The 8,521-nt window shown below is 39.2% G+C and overlaps 1 pseudogene; it reads right to left on the bottom strand.

Moving 5' to 3' along the window:
* Positions 1-2,684: 2,684 nt before the first annotated feature.
* Positions 2,685-8,069, bottom strand: LOC131910733 (dnaJ homolog subfamily C member 2-like; annotated as a pseudogene).
* Positions 8,070-8,521: the final 452 nt, after the last annotated feature.

The raw sequence follows: 8,521 nt of genomic DNA, 5'->3' as shown, positions 1-8,521 counted from the left end.
CGAAAACAGGAGGGCAAGTGAGTCTGGAGATGTCAGGTGGGTAGGGAGTTAGGAGGTGTAGAGGGAGGGGAAACTGGCGTTGGGGTGTATTGTATGAAAGAAGAATCTATTTTCTTTTTTTTTCTACAATTTTCAATTCAGAAAATTTTTATTCATTTACATACCAATCTTAGATCCCCCTCTCTTCCCTCCTCCTGTCCCCCAGTCTTCCCCCCACAGCCCACTCCCCATTTCTTCCTCTGAAAATGTAAGGCCTCCTATGGGGAGTCAGCAGAGCCTGGTACATTCAGTTGAGGCAGGTCCAATCCCCTCCCCCTCCATCACCTACAGAGACAACCAAACTAGCAATAATCTATTTTAATGAAACAAATTTTAAAACTCAAACGTGTGAGAAGAAAATAGGGCCATATAACCAGCATAAGTCTGAAATTAGATTTACACAGAAAACACAGCCTTACTGTGCAATTTCAATATACTGAGCCTTCCGAAAAAACACGTGTTTCAAGTGTTCATTACTAATAAAATTATATTCCAGAATGGCTGTACACCTCCCCAAAAGAATAACATAGACATTTGACAAAGGAATCACGACTCTAGGTCCAATGAATTGAACAAAAGAAAAGAAGGGAAGAATGAGAGAAGAGAGAGAAGAAAAAAGGTACAGAGGAAAAGAATAAGGGAAAACCTATCAATGAAAAAGTAAAATCATTTTAAGCCATCATTTGATTTGTGTATCAGAGTTTTAAGATGAAGTCTAAATAAAAAAACTTTCTAGTATAAGAGTATGCAAAAGAAATGCAAGAAACTACATATGCACTTAGCATTATTATATTAAAAGCCACTGGCAGACTTTTAACTACTCAACACCAATCATTTTTGGTTAATTAATGAGCAATATGAGTTCATTAACTATTTAGTGTACTTAGATGAAGGCATACAGACAAAATATTGGAGCTGAAGAGTTAAGAGTCCTTGCTGCTCTTCCAGAAGACCTGAGTTTGGTTCCCGGAGTACTGAAGTTCAGTTCCCAGCAATCATGTCACCCTCTTCTGGCCTCCATAGGCACCAGCACACACATGGCATACATGTACACATAAATAAAATAGAAATCTTAAAGATCAGTAGTCATAACACTGTGATGTATATATCCTTTCCATATGAACACAAAACCAAAGACCAAACCATTTATCTATTTCTAATTAATAATAATTTCTAGTGTTATAAAATGGCTTCTCATACAGACAATGTAGAACAAAATTCTAAGTGAAAGCTCCATTGATATTTTCCCATTTAAAATTTATCTTGCATCAACATTTTTCTCAACAGCTTCATTGGAAATGTTTAAAATGAAAATAGAAATTAGGAAAAAAATGTCAAGAATTTTTCTGTCTTCTACATCAAGCTGTGTCTTGGGAGAAATCTCGAGAGAACTTAAGTTCTGAGTAATCTTAATTTTCACCTCCAGATAAATAAGTACCTATTACTACCTGTTATAGCGAGGAATGAAAACCTAAAACCCCATTTTAGCGTATTTTGGTAGTTTCCATTTATCAATCTCAATCTATATAGTTACAAAGTTCTGTTTACTCAATAACCACTCATATATTTCTCATATTAGATAAATTCGAAACTTATAATTCTAACATGCTTGAATTGTGTGCCTGAAACATTTTAGGGAATAAATACCTTTGAATTCATTTACCTCTTTTCATAGACCTTCCATGGCATGGATCCTACCCCTGTAAATTTGCATTTCAGCAAACATAGGCAGATATTTATAAACAACTTGTCTGTTTGTCTAGGGAATGACAATTGTTGTAGACCTCAGATTTCAGACAATTTGCCTGTTGCTGTGTTTACTAATGCTGTTTTCAACTTATATGCATATGCTTCCATTAAGAATACACATTCTTGCCGGGCGGTGGTGGCGCACGCCTTTAATCCCAGCACTTGGGAGGCAGAGGCAGGCGGATCTCTGTGAGTTCGAGGCCAGCCTGGTCTCCAAAGCAAGTTCCAAGAAAGGCGCAAAGCTACACAGAGAAACCCTGTCTTGAAAAAACAAAACAAACAAAAAAAAATACACATTCTTGATAACAAGAGTGCAAAAAATAATCTTGAGTGAGCATGCCTTTTCTAAATGTGTGTTTCATTGATGACACTGACCTCAACACTGCATTGCCATCTCTGTATTTTTACATTATTGCTTTTAAAATTCAAATTGTTTCTTGTCCTCTAAAGGGCTGAACTTCAGTTTCCTCCTGTGTTCCTGTTTGACAAAATCTATATTACCCCTTTCTTATGTGAAATTATCCGTATGCCCACGTAACTAGGTACTCAGTCAGGAGCATGCGCCAGATCTAGTTTGGAAGCTGCTTCATGAAATTCTAATCAGAGACTGGCATGTGACTGTTACAGATGAATAGTGCTCAGTCATTAATCCGCATTCATGCCCAAAATGCAGCTGAAATTTCCACTATGGCAAGTCACTTGGAAAATATATAGTTAAGCACTTTTTACAGGTCTGAAAATGCTAATGCAGAAATCTCCACAGAAATAAAAATATTTTTACACAGAACAGTAGAGAATAAGTGAAAAAGGATCTATTCAATCTGCTGAGAATGTACATTTTTTTTTTTGCTACATATGTGAATATCAGAGATATTTCCTAGGACTTTCTTCCCTAATGTCTCTAAGACTCAGTCAATTACAATATCTCCAGGATACTTAGAGGTCACGATTTGATGTCAAAGGCATATATTATGTAGTTTGATACAAAATATTTAAAACAAGGAAATCTAGCCCATATCCTTGCTTTTGAGTTACAGTGTTTTGACTTTTGACAACATACCAGTCCTTTCCAGCCTCAATTTCGTCACCTGCAAAAAGGGGACAACGCCTCAAGCCCTTAGCCTGTTTGGACTTATAAAATATGATCATAGCTTAACATTTACCACATTCTGAATTGTGACCTCAGACCATTAAATCATTCTGAGGGTTTCTCCTTCCGTTTCTATTAAGTTGTGCACTGCCTGAATCACAGTTGTTAGTGGGAGTTAGGGAGATTCCAAAAGCTAATGCAAATGGCAATTGACAGGGAATATTTAATTTGGAGATATCTTTTTAATGGGGTAAATTTCAAAGTTGGGGAACCAAAGTAAAAACTATTTGCTGCACCAGCTTTCCTTTTTGGTCATGCATCTGAACCTGCATCTTCACCTGATGAGTCCTAATGACTGTAAGTGGAGAGCTGAGTGTTCATGTTGCCATTGATTAGGAGTGAGACTCGGTTGTCAAAAGAAGGTTATTAAAGCATGCTGCTTGCTAACTGGCTTCCTGCCACCCAAGCCACGCCCTCAGTGAGCAGTTCTGCGCCTAGAAGCACTGCAGACAAGGGAAGGATTTTTGTGTGTGTGTGTGTGATTTGGGGCTAAAGACTATTTCCAGGCAGTGTGTAAAAAGTCTAGAATGAAGGCATTCTTTTATGAAAGGAAATGAGTTCGAAGATGGAAGAGTGAGATTTTGGTATGACAGGGGGACAATTTATTGCCTTGAATGGAGGCACAGAGCACCAATTCTTTCTGAGTTGCTGGTGACCCCTACTCCGATGGAGGATATGAGTATAATCACCTTCCTCCATGTGGAAGAGACCCTTCATTTTGAAACCAGGCTGGTGTACTGATTAGTTCTGCTAAGTGACTCTGAAGAGACCCATTTGTTTAGTCCTGTGCGTAATTTTAAAAGAGAGGACGTGTCAGGGGCAGGGAGGAGAGTCAAAGGAGGGCACCAGTGAAAGAGTTGGAGAATTCTGCCTGCACCCCGGCCTTGTTTTATTCTATTCCATCTCCACTGACCTACGCTGCTGAAGATGGATGCGGCAACTAAATGGAACCTTCATTTTCTCATTCACTGAATGACCAGGCCAGCTCCTCTGTGCCCTCAGAAAGAGATCTTCATTTCTCTATTTCTGGGGATATCACACTTAACCCTTGACGTGATAAGTCAGTCTGCACCTGTCCAGTCTCTGTCAGTATGCACTGATAGTCTCATAGAAGTCCTGTATGCTCAAAAATCACATCTCAGGGATGTTACTGATTCATGTACGTGGTAGAACAGTGTCTGTGTGCTATTCCTGGAGTCACAGGAAAATAGCCTAGGCAAACCCTCTTCAGTTCTCAAACATGACAACCTAGCAAAGTAGCCTAGCACTGCCTTTCTGTTTACAGAGGTCTCAAACTTAAAGTGGCCAATAGTCTGAAAGCCAGGTTGTCATCACAGCTGATTACAATCCCTGTCAATGAATGTAATTTGACTGAAAATGTCAATATTGTAAATATCTCACTACATTCTTGTGTTACAATTTTTTTTCTGAAAGTAAAAGACTAAAGGAGACTAAGCATCACAACTGGCTGAGCACATTTTTCTCTCCTGTTCCACAATACTAATGATGCCCCAAGTGTCATGGCCTCTATTGTCTATTATTAGATGTCTCTTGCTTATGTGTCCATCTTCAGTTTAGCAAGAAATCACAGACAATGACTATATATTCTTCATTTTCATTTTCTCACAGTGCAACCAGAAGGTGACTATGTGACAATCACTCAAAAGTTTGAATTGAGTTAAATATATTGAAAAAGAGAAGAGCTTTAGAAATATGAGCAAAGAATTAAGAACAAAAAAATCGTCACTGTTCACACATTTCTCTTCTATGCAGCGGCCATAGACTTTTCTGTACAAAGGCTTATCGTCTTTCTGCCTATTATTTACTGCTCTGGTTATCAGCTTCTGGAGTGCCTCTTTGAAGAGGTTTTGACGGATCTCATTGGCTTCAGCCCTTCTGAGCTACTTAAAGGGGTTTGAAAATTGAAAGCTTTGAGGGGTAGGGATTATAACTTCTTTTCAGTTGTCTATTTCTCTCTGGAAACACTCAGTGGGAGCCAACACAGGAATTCATAATTCTCTTTCTTATTTATTTTGTTGTTGTTGTGTTCTATTTTGGTTTCTACATTTACCAGGGAATGAAACTTTCATAAATAAACAGTCAAGGATTTCAGAATGAATATTTCTGTGAGATAAGGACTGCTGATATAAGTTCTGTGTATAGTGGGTAGTGACAACTTTATTCATTGGGACATAGACAAGAGGCTGGTATATAAAATGTCAGGGGTTCAATATAAACTTAGAATATGGATCCAGTAAGGTAAGCAGTTTCTCTACAACAAACCCCTTTTCTTCATCTATAAAAAATGGAGATAATACTAACATTGAGGAAAAGATATAAAAGTTAAATGTAATAATGCAAATCCATTCATTCATCTTTTCCTAGAATACTGCCAGCATTTAATATATCTCCAATTATTTTATGCAGAAAAGGGGAAATGCAGGCAAGCACAAATTAGTCTAGAATTTGCTCTTATATAGCTTATGGCCTGACTCAAGACAATTAAATCCATAAGATGCTGCATAAGTACAACTAAAGAAACATTCTGAAGAAAAGACATAGATTCTATCTAGGCACTAACTATTTCCCCAGAGCAGTTTCTAAAGAAACTGACCTGGATCTGGAATCAAAGCAGTTCATCTTGTCGTATGCCAAGGTGAGATGTGCAAAGTGAAGAAAAGCTATTCAGATGAAAGATTATGGAAAGTGCTTTATCAAAGGCACTAGCAAGGGCTAATGCCCCAGAATGGTAGGCAGTATGTGCTAGTGTCTGACAAAAGCAGGCTAGGTTGAGGTGGGTTATCAGTGGAGGTTTGGATGCTGTTAGCAGAGAGCTAGACCCTGTGGACCATAGTAAGTGTTTCAGTCCTTATTGTGAGAGCTTGCAAAACGTTCACTCTCATTCAAAAAGTACTTGTATTTTTATCTCCTGAGATGAAAAAAAAGAACCCTATGTCTTTCTTTTGCTATATTTAGTATGGTAGCTTCTGCTCCAATGGGTGACCTGCAGACCAGATTTTCCACTCTGAATCCTAGCCCCAAGTATACTGTTGGTAAAACCTGGCAAGGTAGAGTCTCTAGTTCTCTTAATATCTCAGGATTTTTAGGAAGCCCAATAGTCATCTCCCAGATAGATTCTTGTCTGGTGAGATTATCAGGGAACAGAGGAGGACTAACTGAGCAGAGGGCCTCTGATGGAATCCTCCTTCTGCCACTTGACATTTTCTATCCCAATATCTTTCCCTCTTCCTCTCTCTCTTTCTTTCTCTCACCTTCTCCCTTTGCTTCTCTGATTTTTTTTGTTCCCGTTTATCCTGTCTCTATGAAAATTCTCCCAAATTTGAACTGAGAAAGAAAAAATAAATGAGCACTCATCTATCACGGCTCTAGCATATGTATGTACACATAAGAAAAGAAAAGCACATAAAATGAAGAAATGAAGTATAAATAATGACTGAGAGAGAGTAAAAATTAAAATTAAATGTGAGGGATCAGAATAAATAATATTTCATTTCAGAGTTCTCAAATATAACTAGTTACACCATGTAAAGCATTTTCTTACATCTTCACTGCGGTTTCCTTCAGTGATCTTAATTTATTTTCATAGTGATTTCTGTGATAAAAACTTTGTATCAGAGTATCCATATTATATATGTTTTCAGAACACACTTTGAAATAAAGACTGTGTTCTTCCTTTCTCAACCTAAAATATTTCTATGTGTCCCGTGTGAAATGTACAGTATTAAATGCACAGCTTTGTGCTGGAAGATCTATGAAGTGGGATGCTTAGACAGTTTACATTGTATGGCTTGGAAGAGCCAGGCATTCCCACTTATTGGTGACTGTAAAGACTTTTGCATCTTATTGCAGAGAGAAATGTGTATGACATTGTGGAACAGCTCACAGCATCAAATAAATGAACCTCTCACATTTCATCTTAATGAAGATTATGGTGTAGCTAGAGTTTCCCTGCCTGGCCCACAGTCAGGACAAATCTCTCTCACCCACCAATCCCAAGGCCGCTCAGACCCAACCAAGTAAACACAGAGACTTATATTGGTTACAAACTGTATGGCCGTGGCAGGCTTCCAATTCTGCTTGTCTTTGCTTTTCCTTGGCTTCCTGCTCCTTCTGTCTGGCCTCTGCCTTTGCTTTCTTTTCTGCTTCCTTCTTGGCCTTTTCTTCTTCCTTAAACTTTTTTATCCTTGGGTCACAACTGTAAGCATTATCAACTAATGTTCGGATCCTGTTCATCTCCTCCTTTTTCCTCTGTGCCCTTGTTGCTCTGTTCTGCTTCTCAATCCATCTCCTCTCGTCAAGACATTCTGCTTTTTCTTTTTCTTCTTCATCTAATTAAAAAATTCTCTCCAAGAATCAAAATTATACCAGAAAGAATAAAATGCATCTACATCTTCAAATGAGGAGTTCATGTCACCAAGTTTGGGAACATTTTTTTTATTTGACCATCTGGAATTCCTTTCAAACACTGGAGAAAACACTTGAAAAAAATTGTCCTTTGCTTCACTTTTAGAAGGAACCGAGTTGTCAAAAGTAGGATCTACACTGTTAAATGCTCGTCTTTTCACTGGATCAGACATTTCATAAGTTTTAGTTATACAAGTAAAGTAGTCATTGTCTCCTTCTTTGATTGGTTCCCCAGCTGCTTTCCGTTTGTCTGGGTGATGTTTTAGGACCATTGCTTTATGAGCTGCTTTGATCTGTCTCTGTGTGGCTTTGTATCTGACGTGGCCAAGTCCAAGAACTGCATAATGATCTTGATTCTTTCAATTTTGGTGGTCAAATGTTTTCAGCATGGGGAACTCTTCTAACTGTAACTCTTCATCTTCTGATTCCTCTGACAACTCTTTCTTATCCTCCAGTTCCTGAAAAGAGGTAGAAGCATTTCTGTTTCTCCTCTTGACAAAAGCTTCAAACCATTTTCCCACAGGTTCAACTTGACAGAGTACAGAGGCTGAGGTCAGAGCGTGGGTGATGGCGGTGCCCTGGCCCTCCACGGTGCTCGGCAGGAGCAGCATGGTGGCTGGGGCTAGTCCCGCAGGCGCCACGGCTCACGTCCAGCAGGGTAGGACCTCTCGGTCCGCTCTACCTCCTAGTCTGAGCCTCGCGCCTAGGCTGGACGCCCAGGAACCGGCGCGTGGAGGCAACCAGTAAGCACTTCCGGGATAGGGCTTGGGCGGTGCAGATGCTGTTTGTCATCATGGCGGCTGGCAGTGTCTCTCTGACTCATGGTTTGAAGGCAACTGGCTCAGATGATACACCCTCATGGATTATTCCATAATCCTAAAATTTTCTTTGTGTCCCCATAAGATACAGCGCCCCCCTCCAGCAGGAAGTAATAAGAGAAGCTATGCCCAAATTCCCAAATTATATATAATTTTACTTTGTTAAGGTTAAAACCTTCCTTTTTGAAAAAAAAAGGGGGGGGGATGGCTGTGGGATGTTCTGTATGGCAAATATGTTCTGTATGGCAAATGTGTTGCTGATTAGTCAATAAATAAGACACTGATTGGCCATTGGCTAGGCAGGAAGTGTAGGCAGGACAAGGAGGAGAATAAAGCTGGG

The sequence above is a fragment of the Peromyscus eremicus genome, chromosome 5 (genome assembly GCF_949786415.1).
Source record: "Peromyscus eremicus chromosome 5, PerEre_H2_v1, whole genome shotgun sequence".
Classification (NCBI taxonomy): Eukaryota; Metazoa; Chordata; class Mammalia; order Rodentia; family Cricetidae; genus Peromyscus; species Peromyscus eremicus.
Note: the sequence above shows the minus strand (reverse complement) of the source record. Positions and strands in the feature narration are given on the sequence as shown.